The sequence below is a fragment of the Lissotriton vulgaris genome, chromosome 12, assembly GCF_964263255.1.
Source record: "Lissotriton vulgaris chromosome 12, aLisVul1.2, whole genome shotgun sequence".
Classification (NCBI taxonomy): Eukaryota; Metazoa; Chordata; class Amphibia; order Caudata; family Salamandridae; genus Lissotriton; species Lissotriton vulgaris.
The window spans coordinates 805,575,192-805,600,251 of NC_141700.1; the positions used below are offsets into that span (position 1 = coordinate 805,575,192).

At 47.0% G+C, this 25,060-nt stretch overlaps 1 protein-coding gene and 1 pseudogene across 2 annotated transcripts in view; one reads left to right on the top strand and one right to left on the bottom strand.

Moving 5' to 3' along the window:
* CLDN15 (claudin 15) overlaps positions 1–25,060 on the bottom strand; it is a 167,738-nt gene that overhangs the window by 43,205 nt on the left and 99,473 nt on the right. The window lies entirely within an intron of this gene.
* LOC147678808 (uncharacterized) lies at positions 216–21,356 on the top strand (annotated as a pseudogene).

Sequence of the window (25,060 nt, forward strand, 5' to 3'; positions counted from 1 at the left end):
ACACCAGTGCATCATGGTGGGAGGCGAGGAGCAGCACACGGATGAGAAACAGACACAAGGGGAGAAGCACACAAGTGCATCATGGTGTGAGCCGAGAAGCAGCACATGGATGAGAAACAGTCACAAGTGAGAAGCACGCGAGTGCATCATGGTGGGAGGAGAGGAGAAGCACACGAGTGAGAAACAGACACAAGGGAGAAGCACACAAGTGCATCATGGTGGAAGGCGAGGAGAGTAACACAGGCTTGAAAGAGACACAAGGGGAGAAGCACACAAGTGCATCATTATGGGTGGCCAGGAGAAGCACACGGGCGAGAAACAGACACAAAAGAGAACCACGCGAGTGCATCATGGTGGGAGGCGAGGAGCAGCACACAGGTGAGAAACAGACACAAGGGGAGAAGCACACGGATGAGAAACAGTCACAAGGGAGAAACACGCGAGTGCATCATGGTGGGAGACGAGGAGAAGCACACAGGTTTGAAACAGACACAACGGAGAAGCACGCAAGTGTATCATGGTGGGAGGCGAGGAGAAGCACATGGGTGAGAAACAAACACAAGGGAGAAGCACACAAGTGCATCACGGTGGGAGGCGAGGAGCAGCACACAGATGAGAAACAGACACAAGGGGAGAAGCACACGGGTGAGAAACAGTCACAAGGGAGAAACACACAAGTGCATCATGGTGGGAGGCGAGGAGCAGCACGCAGGTGTGAAACACACACAAGGGAGAAGCAGGCGAGCGCATCATGGTGGGAGGCGAAGAGAAGAACAGGGGTGAGAAACAGACACAAGGAGAGAAGCAGGTGAGTGCATCATGTTGGGGGCAAGGAGAAGCACACGGGCAGAGAAAGAGCATCCTGAACAAGGTGGAAGTCCAGGAGGTAGACAGCTTGAAAGCACATACCCTCTTGTGGAGTGCCTAAACAAATACAAAAAAGGAACGCAAGAAATGTAAGCAGTGAAAGACTCAAGTAATGCAGCCATACACCAGGGGAGGGACACAAGCAGGAAGAGGAAGTAAAGATGACAAATAGGAAGCAAACAATGAGAGTAACAATGAAGTCAACCAAAGGTAAGCAGTGGAAACAGTACGTTCACTGGCCACAAGATGGCAGCAGAGCACTGTTGATGTAAAGGGCACTTCAAATATACAAACAAAAGGCCCCTGTGCAGTATTGGACTCAAAACTGATCACGCACAAAAACATATCGGATTAGCACAAGGTCTTCACTCCAAACGGTGGCGTCACATAATTACACAGGGCCTCTAATGACTTGGTCTGATATTTCTCAAATCAGGGTGACAGCAGTCCAAGATCGGAAATAAGCAATAATTCTCAACATTCATTTGGTCTCACAAATGACACAATCAGAAAATGTGTGGCCTGGATTGTTGATTGATCTTCGTGGAGTTTAGAGGCGCTGTGTAATGATGTTTTTTGTTGTGCATGTGCGACTGTATGTAGAGGTGATTGGTGTCTGATACATATGTTTCTACTATCTGAACCAGACGCCACCACAACTACTCGGGAGACACGTATCCTGCATTGTTACCTCAAGAGAGACATATATTGCGCATCGTGTGTGGTCGGATCTTCTTAGATTCCAAATACTGACTCTGTCGGGCACTGACTTGATGGATCATTATTTATCTATTTGTTGTAGTATTGATCCGATTGCACTTGTAAGAGCCACACTTCAAAGAACCTTTGATACATTTCAATGTTATATCAAGCCCTGAAGAAGTCCCTATGAGGACGAAACGCGTCAGCAGATTTGATTTTTAAGAAGTTTTCTATGGAATAAAAGAAACGACTTTTCTACAATTAAACACGACAATTTCTCTTTTCATTTGAGAAGACTTCAACTGATTTCTCTGTTTTGATTATGGACAATAAATTGCCTTCATTAATAACCTACTTGTTTTTTTTTGAGTGCAGGGCCATTTGTGTATACGTCTGCTATATATGTGACTGTATTTTTTCATTTTGTATATTAGCCTCTTAATTTTGGAAAAAAAGATTTCAAGTCAATAATAAAGTAGATATATATTTTGTTGTGATTAGTCTTTTGCCCCATTTATACAGTAATCATATACTGTTAAATTGTGTTTAGTTGCTCTGGGGTGTTCTGATTACAATGGTAATTTCCCTGCCCTCAGAACTGATATCGTTCACAGGGGGTCCCTATATGTTAAATTGTCTAGACTTGGGCTCACATTTCTTGACCCGATAGGGTTCAGTTTGTTTGCTCCTTGCCATGTCTAGAGTCAGGCTCTCATTTTTTGCCCGATAGGGAGGAGTGCGTTCGCTCATTGCCTTGTCTAGAGTTGAGCTCTCATTATTATCCTGATAGGGTGGAGTTCGTTCGCTCGTTGCCATGTCTAGAGTCACTTTTCGCATCAAATATGGACATACAGTTTCCCTTGATAATATGCCCTTGAGAATTCCAATAGAAGCCCAGGTTCACATCAGAACCGGGCCTTCTATTGAATTCTCAAGGGCATATTATCAAGCCCATTATCGCCGCTTTAGCAGCAGTTTTTTGCCGCTAAACCAGCGATAATTTTTATCGCCGTTCTTGATAATATGCTCCACGATCTTCTTAATCTGACATCAGAGGGTCTCAGAGATGAATTCTCACTTACCACAAACCCGAGTTAGGATTTTCATTTCAAGTTACTGTGTGGGACCACCTTTGTGAAGTTTAAGTTTCACTCAAAGTGTTAGGTGAACAGGTTGAGCTAAAATCTAGAAGAGGGGATGATGCAACGTCAGATGTTTGAGCACATTGCACACCCTATATCAGTAAAGTAATTTCTAAACAATGTTAAACATTACAAGAGGTTGTAGCCTCTCAGGCGGAGTGAAAACAGGATTCAGTGTTTGCTTTGAGACTTACAGCCTTTTGTCACCCACTGAACAAGTCTATACAGTAACAGCTGAGGTGGCAAATTGTGCCTTAACGTTTGATCCAACTGTAAACATAGAGGGATTATTCGTCTATCCCTCTGCGCGTTCTTGCAAACAAGCGCCCTGTGGCATGCCACAGCCTGGGCAGGGAGAACAAGTAATGCTTTATGGTGCAGCCCCATGTGAAGATGGTCCCTCAGACCCAACCACACCAGCGCAAAGCAAACTATTCAGGTTGTGGCGACCATTGAAGACCACAACTTTCTGGACGCACTGGAGCAGACAAAGCCTCTCCCGACGCAAAGAAATCTGCATCACTCTGGGAAAAACAGTTATTCTACAGAACACTCTTAGTTTGTTTCTCTCCTTAAAAAAAAAGCAATAAATCATGTGGGTCTGAACCAAGTGTTCTTTGATTTCAGGTGTAGTTGAAAATAGTTGTCAATATTATCTTAAAGTGTTTTCGTGCGGCATGAAGAGATTCATCGCGGTGAGCTTAGGCACACCTAGGCCTAAGGGGACTACTTGAAATGCCTGGTCTTCTGCTTCTTGGGAAGTCAAGAAGTGTGGAGGAGGCTCCTAGGAGTAGCAGCAGATTGTTCCATGCTGTAGGCGCGATGTAGTAGTAGTGTCGACCGCTGGATCTGGTCTTCTAGGTGGGTGGGATTTGTGCAAGTAGGAGTCTGGACGAGCGGTGGTGTCTGGAAAGTTTGTGAAAGCAGATGCGATTGTTGAGGTGTGCTGGGCCAGTGTCATGTAGTGCCGTGAAAGTGTGGGTGAGGAGCTCAAATGGCACTCGTTCGTGTATGGGGCCCAGTGGAGTTCCATCTGGTGTGGTGTGATGCGTGTGCAGCGTGGGAGGTGGAGGGCGATTGTGGCCGCCAAGTTCTGAATAGTCTTCAGCCTTTTGGTGAGTTCTTTGTTGAACCCGACAAAAAGAGTGTTCCCGTAGTCCAGCTTGCTTGTGACCAGGGTGTGTGTGATGGTTTTCCGGATGCTGATTGGCAGCTATTTGAAAATCTCCCTCAGCATCTTCAGGGTGTTGAAGCATGAAGCGGGGACGGTGTTTATTCGGGTGGTCATGTCAAGGTTGCTTTTGATGATGGTTCTGAGGTTCTTGGTGTAGGGGTGGGTGTCAGTCCTAGGTCAGTTGGCCACCAGGGGCCACATTATACATGGGGCGCATTTTCATGAATTGCGCTGGGCACACCTTTCAAAAGGTGCGCCCAGCAGAATCCAGGAAAATGTGCCGCATTATGGTGAATGCGCTGCCCCGTGGGCAGCGGCGGACTCGAGCTGCCCTGGGGGCAGCGCATTGATGTGAAAAACAGAGCGGCTGCTTTGAAGCCACTCCGTGTTTTCACAGTGCAGGCGGCAACCTGACTGCATTTTCTTAAGGGGATTAGAGATCCCCTTGCAGGCGGGTGCAGTCAGTTACTGCGCCCGTCGACAAGGGGATGTCTGGGGTGGTCCATGGGATGCCTTTCCCCCCGACCAGAGGGCTGCTCTTTGGGGGTGAACTGACAGTGCGCCTCCTGAGGCCTTCTTTGCCTCTGCCCCCACGTCTGTCATACCACAAGGGCGCAGAGGAAAGGAGATTCCCTCATTTGCATGGGGCACGCCCCCATGCAAATGAGGGAATGTTCCCTGAAGATATTGTTGACGCTTTATGTTTGCCAGCGCTATTAGTATTAGAGAAGGGGCCACACAAGTGTCTGTGCCCCCTCATGTAAAACCAAAGTGCCCTGTGGTTGCAGAAGGCGGGTGCAAAGGCCGGCTGACCCCGGGGCACCTTGTGTAATACGGCCCCTGCTGGAGTCCCGTGGTGAGGTGCTCTTCCCGAAGACCACAACTTCAGTCTAATCGATGTTGAGTTTTCGGCTGCTGGTCTTCATCCAGTGGGTTATTTCAGTCGCACAGGCGGTGAACTTGATTCGGGTGCTGAACATCTCGTCTTTGAGGGGGACAATGAGTTGCGAATCATCGGTATAGAAAAGGACGTTGTTATTGTGAGACCAGATAATGCTGGCTAGAGGGATCATGTATGCATTGAAGAGGGTCGGGCTCAGGGTGGATCCTTGCGGACGTCCGCAGATGAGGTTGCGGCTGTCGAAGGTGTACAATGCCAGGCTGACTGACTGGGTGCTTCCAGTCAAGAAGGAGCAGATCAGTCTGAGTGCGCGTCCGTGGAATCTGATGTCGTGTAGGCGTTGGATGCGGATGGCGTGGGAGACTGTGTCAAATACTGCAGAGATGTCCAGGAGGATGAGGGATGCCGTGTCTCCTCTGCACGGTCATGCTGATGTCATCTCTGGCAGCAATGAGGGTAGTAGCTGTGCTGCGGTTGGGTCTGAAACCACACTGAGTCGTGTCGAGGAGTTGGTGGTCATTAAGGTTTTTGGTGTGATGTCTGTTGATGATTTTCACTAAGACCTTGGCCGGGGAGGGTAGCAAAGAGATTGGTCTTTGGCCTAAAGTTAGGGGACATTGAAGGGCCCTCAGAGGGTTTCTGCAGCAATGGGAGGACAGTTGTATGATTCTAAGCCTCTGGGAACGTCACTCAAGAGGGGGAGGCATTCAGAATGGGTGAGAGCATGATGCTGATTGGTTGCAGTCCGCCGGAGGAGGCATGGTGGGGGAGGGGTCTGATGGGGCTCCTGAGTGGCTAGACTTCATGGCGGTTGTGGTTTATTCTGGGGTGATGACAGGCAATGTGGTTAGCATTGGTTAGCTGGATAAGATCCGAAGACATTTGGCTAGGTCTGCCAGGTGTGTTGCCGGCTGAAATTGCTGTAAATGGGGATGATTTTGGATAGATTGTTGTCGCGGTCCAGCGCGGGAGTAATTGTGTTGGAGGCGGCTGATGATGAGGGTTAATCTCTCACAATGCAGAATATTTCTTTCCTTCTGTTGGTGCTGGCGTCCATATGGGCCCCCAGCACGGCGTGTTGGTGGTCCGGATCATTGGATAGTAGCGTCTCAGGGTGGATTTGAATGTGCTCCTGGCTGTGTTGTTCTGACTCATTGTCCATTTGAGTCAGTGGTGCTGTACCAGTTTCAGCTGCTGGTCTGGCGATGGTGCATGTACATTGGACCCGGAAAGAAAAGCTGAACTTGACAAGGGCGTGGGCTCGTCTAATCGGATGCTGCTGAGGTTAGTAAATATAGGGTCCAGGAAGTGTCCAGCGACAAGGATGGAATCCTTTACTTGTTGGGCGAGACCGCGGCTTCCAAGGTCTCCAGTGAGTGCTCTTGAGTAGGGGTCAGCGTAGTCTTTCATGTGGAAGACTAGTTCCAGGCTGTCATGATGTCATCAAAGCCTGGCTCCCATGACATCATCACCAGACTCCAGGTGAGTCTGTCTCCGCCATGAAGCCCAGCTTCGTCCGCACCGGGCTCCCATGACATCATCACCAGACTCCAGGTGAGTCTGTCTCCGCCATGAAGCCCAGCTTCACTCCACACCAGGCTCCCATGACATCATCACCAGACTCCAGGTGAGTCTATCTCCGCCATGAAGCCCACGCTCTCTGCCCCAGCCTCCCACAAGTTCCTGGTAGCTGACTTCCAGCCTGGCAGGCTCATGGGCACATCCGCATCTCCGTCCAGGACATCACTAACTCACTTGTCACCTCACAATGGTGATTTCATCTCTAATTCGTGGAAGGAATCCAGTTGTGCCAGAAATCCTAGCACTTTCATGAAATGGTAAATAACAAGGTACAAAGGCGCGTGTGCCGCTCTGCTGAGGCATCAAAGAGGGTCCCGAACCAGAAGTTAATGGGCATGCACTGTCTGCAACCCCACATCTAAGGATGTATGATGTAAAGTATCCATTTGTGTATGTATGTATATATGTGTGTGTATATATATATATATATATATATATATTTATATTTATAGAGAATAGAGAGAGAGAGCAAGCACATCTGAAAACGTGTAATAGGTCTTATATTTCCATCTGTGGACTCTGGTTACATCATAAATTACAAGGAAGGCCAGAGGCAGAGCTGTTTGTTACAGGCACCAGAACCCTATGACTGGTTATGGGTCAAATTTAATGTTTTATGCTAACGTATTTCTACATGACATGTTTATTTCAGGGACCTATCTGAAAAGGGGATGTTTTCCAAACAGGGAAACATTTATTGAAAACAGAAAAGAAAATTCTGGATTACACTGTTTTTGGTTGTCTCAATTAACAAAAGAGAAAAATACTTAATTATGGGGTCAAGAATGTGGAATATTAGAAAAATACTATTAAAACCATATTCTGCCTCAAGAAAAAGAGATTTTTGAAGGTTTTCACTGCAAGGTGCAGCTATAATTTAATCTGCTTGGAAACACAATGTTTAATTCCCATGATCAGAAAGAATGGGTAACGGTAACGCTCTGCAGAATACGGAGGGGCTCTCACAATGATGTCATTTTCAAAAAATTTGAAATAAGCGTTTGATATTTTTGACTGCAATTCCTGCACAAAATTTGGGGGCATATTAGCGGCAATTTTTTTATCGCCCTATCAGCAAGCTGTCGCTAACAGGCATTAGCGACAGCTTTCAGGCGATAGCGGCCGGTTTGGGTGCCGATTTGCATGTCAGCGATATTCATCGCTAATGACATGCAAAGTAGGCGTTCCCGACCAACAGACCTAGTAAACAGCCGCTAACAGGCCTATCACCTATTAGCAAGGAGGCCCTGGCCCCGGTTAGCGACGTGAAAAGTCACGCTAACCGGGGTCATCGCCGTTATTTTACACCTGCTATTTTCCTGACTACACCATATCACATGGGGGGGGGGGGTGGGTTATACTGATATGACCACAGGGTTGTATCAGCAAGGTTTTCCCCCTTCCCCATGCAACATCGCTGGTTTTGTTGCGATGTTGGCCCTTCCCTCCCGCTATCGCTGGAATATATATCACCATGGCGCTAATTGTTGCTAATATAAAGTTAGCGTGGTGATATATTCCAGCGACAGCTGGCGTTGAAACTTTTCGCGCTAAGCGCGCTCTGCGATATTTTTCCCACTTTCTTGCTAAAATGGCCCATTGTGCTATAAATACCCACGTTTCACAGAACCTAGGAAATATGTGCCATATTTTGCAGAAATTACATTGACCTTGCAAAACATGGGTTTTGTCCAGTGGGAGGCCTTGTGTCTGTCTGATTTCCTTCCCTTCACAATATTGGTCTCCAAGGAAGACCGAGCATGTAAACAATGACAGACCCAATCCACTCTGCTAAGCATTACCATTACCCCTGTTTAATCAGCACTCTGTTCATGAAAGGTAAACAAACTTGGAACTTTGTGCCTGTCCTAACTGTTCCTGGCAGGCCTGGGCTTTACAATCTATGGCGTCTAGAGATTCTATTTTTAACAAAGCAAAGTATGTTGATTCTAAAAACATGGGCTCTCAGCTGTGTGTTTTCTCTTCCTTTCACTACAGAGAAAACCAAACAGTATAGACTGCTTCCTGCCTGGGAGTGGGAAGGACGGGACCTGCGCTTTACAGCCTTGAACCCAGGTTTCTCCAAGGGCCTGATGGCGTGCCCCCTGTTCTCGAAGTCTCTGGGCTATCCAAGACTTCCTTCAACTCTGCTTCAGCTGCTGGACTCTGCTAACTGTGAGCCCTCCCTTGCCTGAATGTGTCCCCCAGTCCCGGGCCTCAGAAGTGAGTTCTGCAGCTGTTTTGCTGCAAACACCGACACTGTGATGACTTTGCACCAATCGGAACTGACACACTGCCCTCCGACACCAACGCAGTGCTGATTCGCCGATGTACTATAACATCATTTATGACATCACTGATGACCTCATCCAATGAGTGTGCTTGTTTTACGGTTTACATAGTGACGGGTAGCTAACATATTACTTCTGAAGCTAACTTTCTACAGCCTGTGTCCAACCAATGGGTGTAAATGTTTACAAAACGCATGCGCTTCTAGTGCACCATAGCTGTGTAGGTATTGAACACGTTGTAAATCTTTGTATTGAAGAGTCGCTCTGTGTGCAGGTGACAGTTGACGACTTATGTTAAGCATGTTCCACACACGTTTTTTGGTTCTGCAGAAAAAGTTTCCAGCAGGGTAACGCGTCCATGTACTACATACTAAGGGCCCGATTACGATATCGGTCAGACACTCTTCCGACCGCCATTGCAGCGGGATTGAGACTGACGGACAAGTAGTCAGCAGTCCCAACCACCAAATTATGATGCGATCGCTGTGTAGGCTGTTGCAATGATGGCTATTTCCATTGCGGCTTCTGTTGCGGCCCAGAAAGGGCTGTAGCACGAGCCACAATGGAAAAAGGGATGCTTTGGAACATCCATGTTCCGTGTGCTGGGCACCACCATGGAAAGGCCGCCAGAAAGGGACATCATAATCCCTACGGGGATGCCTGAGCATGCATCTATTGTAGGGAATATGATCGCACCGATAGGCCGACGGGCTCCTTGAGCCTGTCAGAAGCGTCTGTCTGTACCTCCGACCGGTGCGGTACGACCGCCGCATCATAATGATACGGTCAGACCACTCTGCTGAATGTTGGTTGGACCGCCACCGATGGCCTGACGGTGGTGGTCCGACTGATATCCTAATGAGGCCCTAAGTATTTTAAGCAGCCTTGAGTTGTTAGAGAGAATCGTGTCAGTACGGCAATTTCTATGTAACGTGGAAGACGGTGTGCACCAGGTACTAACCTATGCGCATGTGCTTGTCTTGCTTCAGAAGATGGGTGACTCTGTAAAGTTTCACCATAGTATAAAGAATACAGGTGGTAGGATGTTTATCACCTTCAGATCTTGGGTATTTTAAGTGAATTGTGTCTTTTTTTTAAGCGTGTTGCATGGAATGCGCACCGTTTTTAGGAGATATTTTGTAATACTCCATCGTGTATTTCTCATGAGAGTTTCACTGTCTGCAAACCGTGTGGTACAGAGTAAACTCTCTTCATAGAGGAAACACTGTTTAGAGTACGCCCCTCTCTACTCACATCCACTCCATTTCTCAATGTAGGTTCGGTGACGGTGAGGGGGTTTGAGACACATACGAGCTGTCTGTAGGAGGGCAATAGTTGTGGAACAGACGTTGAGTGTCGTGAGGGCCTTGGCTCTCTCTGAAAGCTCGCACACACGCCGTGTTCGAGGATGATTTCGCATATACCAATGTTGATTGTTGATGTGAACTAGGATACCTGTGTACTGTACGGTACGGGGTCAGTGATGCACAGAGCACATGCTTGCTACACCTAAGGAAGCTGTATCTGTGACGGCATTAATGATGCGTCATATTACGCCGAGCTGTTTTGTCTTCCAAGCCTCTAATGCCATACTAGTTTATAGAGTAATGTGTGCAAATGAAGCTTGGGGTGATGTCATCAGTGATGTCATTTGAAAGGTCATTAGTGGTGTCATAAATGACATAAAACATGCCATGAGTGATGCAATATGTGAGGTCATAAGCCGTGCTTGACGGGTACAGAAGTTACACCCCGCACTGTACTCCATCGCTCCTGTAGGCCCCGCCAGGTGTCCCGTAGACCCCCCTGCACTGTATTCCATCACTTCTGTAGGCCCCGCTAGCCCTCTGTGCCCCCCCCGCACTGTACCCCTTCACTCCTGTAGTCCCCCCAGGTGTCCTGTGGAGCCCCCCCCCCCTTCCCCCTTCACCCCCTCCTCCGGGGGCTGAGATAGCACGGTGCCACAGGCTTTAAGTCGGTGCTTTTTAAACGCTGCCTTCGGCTTCTTGGCACTTGGAATTCTCCCCGTTTCCTTATTTTGTGATCACCCGTCTGCACTTGCAAAGAGGCGAGGCGGTGGTATCAGCCCCGAGCTCAGAGGTCACAAAGAGATTCCAGGGAAACCATAAACACAGCTCTGAAAAGGAGCGCCTTGATGCGGCTGCGGTGCATCGAGGCGCTCGGGGCCTCTGGACTCCAGAGTGTGTGTGTTTGTTTCCTAGTCTGGCCCTCACGCCTGTCCACCCTGGGTCTATCCTGACATTTTTAAACGTAAATCCGAATTCTCCCTCCATCAATTGCGGTTTACACTCAATACAATATTTCCAATCAAAGAAATTGTAGAAGAAAAAAGAGACAGCGTGAATGTTGAGTGTGAAGGTGAAGTGCAGGCGCCTCCACATGCAATTCACAGTCATTGAGAGGCTGAGTTTTGTTTATTTATTTAGCACTTAGAATCATGTGTACCGTCATGTAGCGCTATCGGGCGTCCCTCAATCAGAGGCAGTTTTGTGTCTGCCCTAAGCTGAGGCTGTAGAATCTTCCAGAGAGGAGATGACTGCACCCCCGGGGGCAACCGAGGGTGACCCCCATAGTGACCCCCCATCACTGACTTTGATTCTGGGCGGTGACGAGGGTCAAAAACGAGAACAAATCACTGCATCGGCTGCTCTGATACAAACCTGCGAAAGCTCCAGGTTCCTCGCCCAGCCCATCCCTCTTCAACACATACATGATCCCTCTGGCCAGCGTCATGCGTGTGTGTCAGACCTCTGACCGGTCACCTGCACAGGAACAGAAGATGCTAGCTCCCAACTCCCTCTCCAGGATTCCTCAGAGATAGAATATAATCCTGTCTCCAATGAACCCCCAAGGGGAAGGGGGAGTGGATAAAATAATAAACAACAGAAGAGACTGGTTCTGGACCTTGGATTTTCTGTCTGGCTCTTCCTGTCAATCAATCATCTGACCAACCCGCTGAAGAATCCTAAGGAAGCCCTAGTCCTTTTTGAACTAGCCCCTCTTCTTCCTTCTGGTGTTTCTAGTCCTTTTTGAACTAGCCCCTCTTCTTCCTTCTGGTGTTTCTAGTCCTTTTTGAACTAGCCCCTCTTCTTCCTTCTGGTGTTTCTAGTCCTTTTTGAACTAGCCCCTCTTCTTCCTTCTGGTGTTTCTAGTCCTTTTTGAACTAGCCCCTCTTCTTCCTTCTGGTGTTTCTAGTCCTTTTTGAACTAGCCCTTCTTCTTCCTTCTGGTGTTTCTAGTCCTTTTTGAACTAGCCCTTCTTCTTCCTTCTGGTGTTTCTAGTCCTTTTTAGGTCTCGCCTGTCTATGCGCATGCGCATCGAGCTTGCGAGACTATGGGGGCTTATCCACTCTTGAACCAACTTGCAAGGAATCGTGGCGATTCCTTGCAGTGCACGAGAAATTTAAGCTCAATGCGCATGCGCATTGAGCTTAAAAGCGCGTGCACATGCCCCCAGCCGCCTGCCTTGCCTACTCTCTCTGTCACAGCCTCCCCCAGCTCCGCCCCCTCACTTCTTGATTGCACGGCCGCTAGGCCGTGCCTCCCCTACTCTCCTCCCCCCTCCTCCTCCTACTCTCCTCCCCCCTCCTCCTCCTACTCTCCTCCCCTGCCTGCCGTGTCACACCTCTCCCCGCTCCGCCCCCTCCCCTGCCCGCCGTGTCAGCTTTCGGGAAAACAGCTTGTAAATAGAATCTTTAAACAAGCTTCGTCTGTGGGTATATTAAGATCGTAAAGTGCTAAAGGCAATATCCTACGCAGTTTAAGGTCACCGAGTGGATTTAGACAACGGCGTGCAACAATATAGCAAAACGTTTAGAATTAGAACAGCAAAGTTATGGTATGGGTATTTTTATAGCGCTAAGTACCTATAATGAGACTCAGAGCCGCTTTATCAGTGCACGCAGATAGCAACTTTTGGATGGAACAGAGCTGTCTGTTGGGACAGCAAACATGGTGTATTGAGCCACCATGGCACATTATTTTTAATTAGTCCACATTACAAGATCGCTACCCGAGAAGTCTTTAACAAATATAGCGAGTTTTGCCTTAAGACTCACATAATGTGCTTTGCCGCGCAGTGCTTTTTCCTGGTTACCATTCCTTCTTGAGAGTTACTTGTGTAAACAAATATGTGAGAAGATGGAAACAAGCGCCGGAGCCAGACCAAATGCACCCAGAACCACCTTTGCACCACAATATCCCTGCCTCTCCGTCTGCCACCAGAGCTAACACAAACAATCAAAATAAGAAGTGAGAGGTTTAGGAGCTATGACGTGTGGTGCAAGCACAGGCATCTTTGCTGTTTAATGTTACTTAAAGTTGCATTCTTTCAGAGGAGTGCCTGTCTCCTCGCCCTTCGCTGCTTTGTATTGGATGCCTCGCCACTTTCTTCCTCCTTGCATCTTAAGTTTTGTTGTGGATAAGGCTTGAAAGTTTAATTATTTGCACCCACTGGGCTTGAACACAGAACACTGGAATCATTTGCTCAAGCAAACATTTTTTTGTCTTATAGCAGTACAAACGTGGCTTTTTCCACCTCTGTTTTTCAGCGTTCACCATATTGCTCCGTCGGCAAGTGTTGTTTTATCACATAATCTGCAGTTCGGGATCATGACAGTTTTAATGTTGAACAATTGCATGCTGTTTCCAGCTGGAGCAGTGTTTTTGTGGAACTCCGGTCACATTGAGCCTCCGGAACTAAAGCCGCATGCAAGGATGGTGGAGTTTAGTAACCATAGACTGCTTTTTTTCTGAAACTTATTTTGTTTCTGTGTTTACCTGGGTAAATGCTCCCCAGTGGAAGACGCTGTAAGGATGCAGTGCATTTTCACAAAACTAAACGTTTGTATTTACAAGCCTGTTTCTTTTTATAGTCATGTAAATACAACACATATTACATTACAAATGCTATAGGTGTCACGTTTGCGAAAGGTTAAAACTATTGGCATTGTAAATGACAAAGCTATTAATTTTGCTGTTTTCAAGACCAACAAATAAACAAAAAGAAAAGTCATTTACAAAACCAATAGCTCCAACTTTTCTAATGCGAGACCTATTTGTTGTACATTGATTCTTCATGTAATATGGTTGTCTTTTGTCTTAGTCCTTTCTTTGTGTTTTCTTGTTCTCTGTCTACCACAATCAACTAAAGAACCGCAAAATTAGTCCATAACTGAGCCAAAAAAGCGAGTGGACAGAAGTAAAAGAAAACAAAGTTTGGAAACAGAGCTTGGACAATGGTCATGCAAGTGGAGTCAAGTTTACAAGATGGACAAAGTGTTCATAACCGGGACAGAGGTCCCAGGTGAGAGTCTGGATAGTAAGTTCACAACGGGGACAAAGGTCCTGGTCCCACGTGAGTCTCTGGACGGTAAGTCCATAATGGGGACAGTGGTCCCAGGTGAGAGTCTCGGCGATAGGTTCATTACGGGGACAGCGGTCCCACGTGAGACTCTGGACGGTAAGTCCACAACGGGAACAGAGGTTCCAGGTGAGACTCGGGACGGTGAGTTCACAACGGGGACAGAGGTTCCAGGTGAGACTCTGGACAGTAAGTCCTCAATGGTGGTCAAAAGGCAAAGGTGTGTCTCTGGACTGTAAGTCCAAGGTGAGTCTCTGGGCATTAAGTCCGCAACGGGGAAAAGTTCCTGGGGAGACTCGGGATGGTAAGTCCCAAGTGAGTCTCTGGTTGGTAAGTCCATAACTGGGGGCAAAGGTCCCAAGTGAGAGACTCTGGTCAGCAAGTTGTAAGTGAGTCTCTGGACTGTCGGTCCACAATGTTGATGAAGAAGAGACTCTGGTCAGCAAGTTGTAAGTGAGTCTCTGGACTGTAGGTCCACAACGTTGATGAAGAATCCTGGATAGTTACAGGGAAAGGTCGATGTGTGCCTCGGTACCTGAAAGAGACATGGATTTCAGTGTCTTGCTGGGAGAGGACAAAGTTTACCGTCAAGTGGCCGGGACTGAAATTGTACTGATGGTGACTTCAAAACTTGGTAAAATCTGAATTGGGACTGTGAGTCCTGAAGCATGTCACTGAAGCAAGGTGAGGATTCTGTGTCGGAACGAATCCAAGAGGTAAATTTGAGACTGAAGGGTTTCAAGATCTTCCAAGTCTAAGGATTTGTGACAGCGAGTTGTTACAGAGAGGTTCTGAGAGGAACCAGGACTACGAGATCTTGTGTCTCGTTGTTAGGCAGCTCATTAGCTTGTATTTTGGGGGTCAATGTGGAAAGTGTGTGGCTGTTCTTTCCCATGGCGGTATCTTTTACCCAATGGTGTACCCTTCTTTGGGGAGGGGGTGGGGCTGGTTGGTTCACATGGTATACTCTATGTAGGTCGTGTTGGAGTATAAATGTTGTGTCTTGTTGTTAGGCAGCTCATTAGCTTGTATTTTGGGGGTCAATGTGGGAAGTGTGTGGCTGTTCTTTCCCATGGCGGTATCTTTTACCCAATGGTGTACCCTTCTTTGGGGAGGGGGTAGGGCCGGTAGGTACCCATGGTATACTCTATGTAGGGCGTGTTGGAGTATATATTCCAAGGTGTGAACCTTGTGCAACGTTTGTTGTCACCCCTGTTTTGTTGTGTTGTTGGTGGTTAACCTTTTGAGCGTTTTCGGGGTCAGTGTGGAAAGTGTTTTGAGAGCTGTTGTGGCTGTACTTTCCTATGGCGGTGTTTTTTTTTTTTTTTTTTTTTACCCAATGGTGTACCCTTCTTTGGGGAGGGTGTGGGGCCAGTTGGTACCCATGGTATACCCTATGTAGGGCATGTTGGTGTATAGGTATTGTTTGATTGTTTGAGTGTTTTGGGGGTCAGTGTGGAAAGTGTTTTGAGAGCTGTTGTGGCTGTATTTTCCTATGGCTGTGTCTTTTACCCAATGGTGTACCCTTCTTTGGGGAGGGTGTGGGGCCAGTTGGTACCCATGGTATACCCTATGTAGGGCATGTTGGTGTATAAGTTCCAGGGTGTGAACCCTGTGCAACCTGTTGTGTGTTATTGGGGTTAGTGAGGAAAGTGTATTGATTCCTATGGCTGTGTTTTTTGTTTTTACCCAATGGTGTACCCTTCTTTGGGGAGGGTGTGGGGCCTGTTGGTACCCATGGTATACCCTTTGTAGGGCATGTTGTAGGTTTGGTTTCAGGGTTTGAACTCTGTATTGTACCCTTCTTTGGAGAAATAGTGTTGGAAGTTAGTCAATCTCCAAGTTAACCATCCTGTGCTGTCGTGTGGTGTAGCCTACTTTGGAGGGTGTGGAGTTGGTGAGTAATCAATACCTATATTAGTTCTCAGGTTGACTGGTTTAGTTTTTCCGAAATGGTTAGTAGTGTTAGTGCTGCTCTTATTAGTCATTGCCCATATCAGTTCCCAGGTTGTCTATCCTGAGGTGTACCCTGTTTAAGGAAAGTTGTGTTATTTACCAGGCTTAGTGCCTTGTGTTGTTCCATCTTTTGAGGAGTCATGTTTACAGTGTCAGTGTGTCCGTAAAAAGGGAACTTTTGGTTTCTTTAACTTTCTTGGGGTATGTTGTGTTTCTCTAAAGGGTCTATGTTTACACCTACCTTTGGTCAATAGGATATCTGCCCTATGGTATACTCTTGTTTGGGGAGGTTGTGGGCGCGAGCACCTTTCCTTGTTGGATTGATTTTCTTTCTTCTAAACCTTGTTTTGGTTTCTCTAAGGGAGGGGGATGGAGTGTAGTGATATTTCGGATACCTTGTGTGGTACTTAATTGGTGTTGTGTATCTTGTTTTTGTATCACTTTTCATCCTGTGTGTCTAAATACTCTTTTGTCTTTGTGGTTGTCGTTGCAGTCTCTTGTATTGTAATCTTTGTTTTGCTTTATTTCTTTTCTTTTCTATAAAGGAGGGAGATGTGTTGTACATTGATTCTTCATGTAATATGGTTGTCTTTTGTCTTAGTCCTTTCTTTGTGTTTTCTTGTTCTCTGTCTACCACAATGCCTATGTATGTTCTGTCTTCTACCTGGAGAATTCCACTAGTGTCAGTTGGTGGTCTGGTCAGCTGGCGAGGTTGTGTACTCAGCTGTGTCCTACAATAAATCTACATGTAATCAACTAGAAGTATCCTGTCATCTCTTACTATCCTATTTACAACACTATTGCATTTCCAATGCTTGTTGAACTAGCCCCTCTTCTTCCTTCTGGTGTTTCTAGTCCTTTTTGAACTAGCCCCTCTTCTTCCTTCTGGTGTTTCTAGTCCTTTTTGAACTAGCCCTTCTTCTTCCTTCTGGTGTTTCTAGTCCTTTTTGAACTAGCCCCTCTTCTTCCTTCTGGTGTTTCTAGTCCTTTTTGAACTAGCCCTTCTTCTTCCTTCTGGTGTTTCTAGTCCTTTTTGAACTAGCCCCTCTTCTTCCTTCTGGTGTTTCTAGTCCTTTTTGAACTAGCCCCTCTTCTTCCTTCTGGTGTTTCTAGTCCTTTTTGAACTAGCCCCTCTTCTTCCTTCTGGTGTTTCTAGTCCTTTTTGAACTAGCCCCTCTTCTTCCTTCTGGTGTTTCTAGTCCTTTTTGAACTAGCCCCTCTTCTTCCTTCTGGTGTTTCTAGTCCTTTTTGAACTAGCCCCTCTTCTTCCTTCTGGTGTTTCTAGTCCTTTTTGAACTAGCCCTTCTTCTTCCTTCTGGTGTTTCTAGTCCTTTTTGAACTAGCCCCTCTTCTTCCTTCTGGTGTTTCTAGTCCTTTTTGAACTAGCCCTTCTTCTTCCTTCTGGTGTTTCTAGTCCTTTTTGAACTAGCCCCTCTTCTTCCTTCTGGTGTTTCTAGTCCTTTTTGAACTAGCCCCTCTTCTTCCTTCTGGTGTTTCTAGTCCTTTTTGAACTAGCCCTTCTTCTTCCTTCTGGTGTTTCTAGTCCTTTTTGAACTAGCCCCTCTTCTTCCTTCTGGTGTTTCTAGTCCTTTGTGAACTAGCCCCTCTTCTTCCTTCTGGTGTTTCTAGTCCTTTTTGAACTAGCCCCTCTTCTTCCTTCTGGTGTTTCTAGTCCTTTTTGAACTAGCCCTTCTTCTTCCTTCTGGTGTTTCTAGTCCTTTTTGAACTAGCCCCTCTTCTTCCTTCTGGTGTTTCTAGTCCTTTTTGAACTAGCCCTTCTTCTTCCTTCTGGTGTTTCTAGTCCTTTTTGAACTAGCCCCTCTTCTTCCTTCTGGTGTTTCTAGTCCTTTTTGAACTAGCCCCTCTTCTTCCTTCTGGTGTTTCTAGTCCTTTTTGAACTAGCCCCTCTTCTTCCTTCTGGTGTTTCTAGTCCTTTTTGAACTAGCCCCTCTTCTTCCTTCTGGTGTTTCTAGTCCTTTTTGAACTAGCCCCTCTTCTTCCTTCTGGTGTTTCTAGTCCTTTTTGAACTAGCCCTTCTTCTTCCTTCTGGTGTTTCTAGTCCTTTTTGAACTAGCCCCTCTTCTTCCTTCTGGTGTTTCTAGTCCTTTTTGAACTAGCCCCTCTTCTTCCTTCTGGTGTTTCTAGTCCTTTTTGAACTAGCCCCTCTTCTTCCTTCTGGTGTTTCTAGTCCTTTTTGAACTAGCCCTTCTTCTTCCTTCTGGTGTTTCTAGTCCTTTTTGAACTAGCCCCTCTTCTTCCTTCTGGTGTTTCTAGTCCTTTTTGAACTAGCCCCTCTTCTTCCTTCTGGTGTTTCTAGTCCTTTTTGAACTAGCCCTTCTTCTTCCTTCTGGTGTTTCTAGTCCTTTTTGAACTAGCCCCTCTTCTTCCTTCTGGTGTTTCTAGTCCTTTGTGAACTAGCCCCTCTTCTTCCTTCTGGTGTTTCTAGTCCTTTTTGAACTAGCCCCTCTTCTTCCTTCTGGTGTTTCTAGTCCTTTTTGAACTAGCCCCTCTTCTTCCTTCTGGTGTTTCTAGTCCTTTTTGAACTAGCCCTTCTTCTTCCTTCTGGTGTTTCTAGTCCTTTTTGAACTAGCCCCTCTTCTTCCTTCTGGTGTTTCTAGTCCTTTTTGAACTAGCCCCTCTTCTTCCTTCTGGTGTTTCTAGTCCTTTTTGAACTAGCCCCTCTTCTTCCTTCTGGTGTTTCTAGTCCTTTTTGAACTAGCCCTTCTTCTTCCTTCTGGTGTTTCTAGTCCTTTTTGAACTAGCCCCTCTTCATCCTTCTGGTGTTTCTAGTCCTTTTTGAACTAGCCCTTCTTCTTCCTTCTGGTGTTTCTAGTCCTTTTTGAACTAGCCCCTCTTCTTCCTTCTGGTGTTTCTAGACCTTTTCTTTCTGCATTGCTTTTATCAGTTTTATTTTATAAGAGGTCTTCTATTTATTCCTCAACTGTAACTTCCAATTAGATTTTTAGCTGTAATCCTAATTGTCTTTCACTTAGCTGAATTGTGACTCTTTTTCCTCACAGCCTTTTCCTGCTCATCAGGGGTTAACTGCAGCTGAGAAGCCTGAAGCGGGAGGAGTCTCAAAGTCACCAAGTCACCAAGCAAGAACCGCCTTCACAACGTCCTATGATCTTCTAATGCCAGCAAATTCCTCGAGTGGAATGACAAGGTATTTAGTACTCTTATGAATTCGGGAAACAAGGGGGAAAATCTCTGGGGCAATATTATCACTGAATGCCAAAAGGCATTCGGAGCTAAGAAATAACCGGGTCGCTCACGGAATTACTTCAGTGAAGTGCACACTCATTAAGGAGAGCGCGCTTCACCACAATTCCACACAGGTGTACCCCAAAACACCTAGACCGCTACCGCATCAATACAGCGGTGGCCATCTTGGAATTCCGCATCTGCCACAACTCGCCCCAAGTGTGGCCTTTGTTGAAGTTCTCTCTTCCTTTCGCCCAACCGGAGTTCGCTAAGGCACACATTGAACCTGCCAAACGTGTTGTGGGTCCAACGGTCCTGACAGTGTGGCATCAACATCCTCTCCTACGCAGATGACACGCAAGTGATACTCTCCCTCTCGGGCAAGACCCCCAACACAAGACACAATCTCACAGTAGTGATCTTCGGCAACAACACCACATTCCAGGACTCCAACTGACTCCAACTGATGGCCGGCTGAACTCGGACCCACACCCACAACCAACGCAGGAACCTCAGAATAATATCAACAGCAAACTGCACATGACCGTACAGGTTAACGGGGTTACTTTATCCTGCTTTCACACTCCGACGGCACGGACAAAGATGTTCAAATGGATCACAAGCAACACCACAAACGGTCACTCATATACTAGCCACCAGCAAATTGGACTTTGGAAACTCCCTCTATGCCGGGATCAACAAGCAACTCACTAGAAGACTGCACACCACCCGTACCCCGGCAGCGAGACTCAGCCTTAACCGCCCACACTGAAGTCGCTTCACACTACACCTCAGGGGGCTACACTGGCCCCCGATAAACAAATGTGTTCAATTCAAACTCCTCAGACACACATTCAGGGCACACCACAACCCAGGCCCACCAATCACATCACCTTCAGCAACCATCCAATCACATCTGCTCGGCAGGACTCTTTCTTGCCAGCAACCCACGCATACACAGAACGAGATCAGGGGGATGACGTTCTCTACGATCACTTCTAAAGCGTGTGATGACCTCCCTCCCTGCACCAGAGCCTCCTCCTCACCTATGCATTCTGCACATACTCTCTCCTCTCAACATTATGCATTCACCCTGCAGATGGGGGCTACTCTCGCTGGAACTAGAGGCTCAACCTCTCTCCTGCAGCCCCCCCTTCTCAAACAGACGCTACTGAATCCAGAACTACAGTCTGACTCTATGCACAGCTGCCTGTTCTTTGAGTACCGCGAGCCGGGTCTGTAAACCTACCCCAGTCAACACATGATCTTTCGCTGAATTGATCTTGACTATTACTCAAAGATAAGCTACCAAACCATGAAATATATTCTATCACATCCTAAAATTCTTGGACTCATTTCCGGCTGTACATATTCAGCGAGGGCCCGATTCACAACAGGACTTATGACTCGTAAAGTGGCGAGTGTGTAGTCTCTCCACTAGTGGCAGAATCTCGGGCGGAATCTCTGCACTCTGGTGCTCAGTGTGGAGATTCCGCCCAAGTGCAGAGATTCCACCCTGAGTGCAGAGATTCCACCCCTAGTGCAGAGATTCTGCCCTGAGTGCAGAGATTCCACCCTGAGAGCAGAGTTTCCACCCCGAGTGCAGGCATTCCACCCCTAGTGCAGAGATTCCACCATGAATGCAGAGATTCCACCCCGAGTGCAGAGATTACACCCCGAGTGCAGAGATCACACCCCGAGTGCAGAGGTTCCACCCTGAGTGCAGAGATTTCACCCAGAGTGCAGAGATTCTGCCGAATGCAGGGATTACACCCCGAGTGCAGAGGTTCCACCCCGAGTGCAAAGATTCTTCCCCGAGTGCAGGGATTCCGCCCGAGTGCAGAGATTCTGCCGAATGCAGGGATTACACCCCGAGTGCAGAGGTTCCACCCCGAGTGCAAAGATTCTGCCCCGAGTGCAGGGATTCCACCCCGAATGCAGGGATTCCACCCTGAGTGCAGAGATTCCATCCTGAGTGCAGGGATTCCGCCCCGGGTGAAGAGATTCCACCGAATGCAGGGATTCCACCCCTAATGCAGAGATTCCGCCGAATGCAGGGATTCCACCCCGAGTGCAAGGATTCCACCCCGAGTGCAACGATTCTGCCCCGAGTGCAGGGATTCCACCCTGAGTGCAGAGTTACTGAGTCCCTTTGAGAATCGAGCCATGTGTGCCTAAGGAATGTTCAATAGTGCTAATTATGCTGTATTTTTTCTGTGCTACGAATGATTGCACTGCTGCAGCTTGTGCTGCACTTGCTCTTTCTGTGAGTAACTCTTTTTCAGCAGTGAGTGTGCGAGTGTGTGAGGGAGCCTTCATCTCTGCTGCAGATGCAGCACCTGTTCTGTGTGTGGAGGCAGCTTGTGCTGCACTTGCTCTTTCTGTGAGTGAGTCTTTTGCAGCAGTGAGTGCACAAGTGTGTGAGGGCGCAGTCATCGCTGCTGCAGCTTCTACTGCACTTGTTCTTTCTGTGAGTGAGTCTTGTGCAGCTGTGAGTGTGCGAGTGTGTGAGGGCGCCTTCATCGCTGCTGCAGAAGCTGCACTTGTTCTTTGGCCTATGCGGTGTGTTGTGTGTTAGATGGGGCGTTGCATTGCTGCTCTCTGTGCTGCACCGGCACTGGGTGTGAAGGAATCGTCCAGTGCTGCTACTTGTGTAGTACCAGATCTACATGTAAGATGGCGCTGCTGCTGCAGGTCTTAGACCTGTGCTGCGCATAGGGAAAGCAGTTCTTTGCTGGTGGTTGTGAATATTTGATTGGATCTTGCAGTGCTTCTGCCTATGCTGCTGCCTATGCTGCACCGCCAGACGTTTGGGATGGAATGCTTCACCGATGCTGCCTGCACAGCACCTGTCTGTTAACTTCGCATAATGTGATTTTGCATAATCACACAAAATTACGTGAAATTATGTGTAAATATATTAAATGCAAGTCCATCATTTCATTCTATATTTTAGAGCAAAATGTGTCAATTTTTGGCACAAGGATGCAATTAAACAAAAGTACCTTAAACAACAGCCCTTCACGGCCTGATATTTATCGCTATCTAGGCTTAGCGGCAATTTTTTTATCGCCGCGCATCACTGGATTTTATCGCTGAGATAACGTGCTATTAGCAACGTTTATCTCAAAAGCGATAAAATTCCAGGCGATAGCGGCAAAATCTGTGAATATTGCTGAGAATACAGCGATATTCATGCATTATTGCTAACAGGGTCTTAGCCATTATATCCACCTCCCATTGGATATACAGGATAAGAACTGGTCTGAGCAGGTGTTCGTTCTTGGAGATATTTGCGCTTAGCGCGAATATTTCCAACGCTACGCCTGTGTTGGTAATAGGCGATAGCGAGGTTAGCGACTGCTTTCAGTCGCCAACAGGTTGGGAACGCCCACTTTGCATGTCATTAGTGATAAATATCGCTGACATGCAAAGTCGGCCCCAAGCCGCTCACTATCGCCTGCAAGCTGTCGCTAACAGCAGTTAGCCACAACTTGCTAATAGGGCGATAGAATTATCGCCACTTAGCGGGCGAAAACGGCTGCTAAAGCGGCGATAATCCCCTATCGCCACCCTTGATAATATCTGTCTAAGTGTGCATTTGTGGAAAACTTTCACTACAAATGTCGCATTACTACACAAAGTGGTGTAATGGCTCGGTAGTGGCGTAGTGGTGCAATGTTTTATGTAACAAGCATCATGCAAAATTTCAGAAATTATGCCAACACAATGGAAGTTTTGCCCAGCCCGGTTTGTATGTGGCGAGGCAGCTTGCACTGCTGCTGTCGGGTTGAACTAACTCTGTCTGTGAGTGACCCTTTTGTGCCAGTTAGTGTGAGAGAACCTTCACTGCCTCTGTGGATGTGTGTGTTGGCTTTGTTAATGATTTTTCCTTTACTTCCTTCTTTGTTTTTTAAGATATCATTCTCACTAATATTTGCTGTTCTCTGATATTGTAGTTCCATTGAAGTCTCTTTGTAATTACCTGTCAATAGTCTATTTGTATTTAATTCTTTGTTTTGAGGTGGTTCACTGCTAACCAATGAATGTTGTTAAAGCTGTGCATTTCCTCAGGATTTTGTGGTCCTCCCTATTCAACCACACGTCAGTTTTTTCTTCTCTCATCAGCCTCCCTCTTCATATCCTTCAATGTATGCATGTGGTGTGTGTATGGCATGAACATACCCGAATGGTAGCGGAGCGCTGTACATGGTCAAAGGCAAAGATACAGTCCACGAGTGATTGGTGGGGTATCTGGGTTCTGAGAGCAGAAAAGGACTGTCACTGCCCCGCGATGTGGTCTTCTTTCAAGATGCCGGGCAAGTGTCCCCACCCTGCTTAAATTCCTCCAGAGAGTGATCGCAGGGGTAGTTAGTCTCAGAGAGTGGGAGTGGAATGTTACTGTGGTGTAAAATTCTTTACAGATACCTTGAGACCACCCCTCTCCTCTCTGTGGTCCCCTCAACTTTCTCCAGAGAGTGACCGCAGGGGTAGTTAGTCTCCGAGAGTGGAAGTGGACTATTACTGTGCCGGGTGTAGGGTTCTTTACCGGCACCTTGAGGCCGTTCGCCGTGAGATACCCTCTGCTTTCTCCATAGAGTGCCCGGGTGGTAGCTGGGCTCTGAGAGTGGGAGTGGACTGTTACTGTGTCGCGGTGTAGTGCTCTTTACAGATACCTTGAGACCGTCCCCCCACCCCCTGGAGTTCCCTCAGGTTCCTCGATAGAGTCATCAGCTGGTATTTAGTCTCTGAAAGTGAAAGTGGACTGTTACTGTGGTGTAGTGGTTTTTAGAGATACATTAAGACCGCCCCCTCTCCCGTGGTTCCCTCAGCTTTCTCCAACCGTGGCCATCTTGCCTTTATACCCTGTAGACCTCCCTCCTGTCGCCACAGTTAGCCAACACCTTCAAGTTCTTTCGCTTGAGGTAGTGAGGCTTCCGGCTTTACGAGCTCCAAGTTTTACTATTTCTATTTACTATTTTTAAACAAGACAATTCTTTCCTTAGTGTTGTCTGATCTCCAGACCAGTGATGTACCTTTGCGAGGATTCCCGGGGCTGCTTATCTTCACATTCTTCACTGCACCCTCATGTTTTAAACAAATGCTACATTGAAGAAAAGCTCTTTGAGAGGTTAGAGCCGCCCAGGTCACCCGCAGTTGTCCCACCACTTCCTGTCTGTGGCTCTCCTTACTGGCCTTGGTCAGACTTCAATAATCATTGATCAATTAACAGTCAATATTACAGATCCGAGGCAGCAGTAGAAGCAGGCTTTAGTCCTAGAGAGGTTAAGGGGTGACATGCTTCTCGTAGAGCACCAGGGTTTGTCGGAACTGTTTAACTATTCTGCTATGCTACCTCTTCCAATGTTAGACCCCAATTCTTATGTCAACGATCTCAGCTCCCAATGCCTCTCCAGTCTTGCAGTCGAAATGGATAATGTTGCTCCACTTCAAAGCAAAAAGAAAAGGCCTATTCCTTCTGCACCATGGTTTAATAAATCCCTTTATGAAGAAAGGAAGAACTTGAGATGCCTTGAGAAAACATGGAGACAATCTCCGTCCACCACTAATCTCTCCAATCTAAGTTCTTTAAGATCAAAATGCCACAAACACATCTTCTGTGAAAAAGCGTCACACTTTTCAACCCTCCATGACTCAGCCACAAACGGACCCCAAAACCTTTTTGACCTTATCAAAAATCCAAATTTCTCTCCCTCAACCATCAAGCCAGACGATCCTCCAAAGAAAGCTCCTGAATTTGCTTTATTCTTTGATGAAAAAGTGAAATTACTGGCGGATCAGGTCATTCACCCTACCCCCCTAGAGGAGCGCAAATCATTTCTCATATGGCAGAACTTTG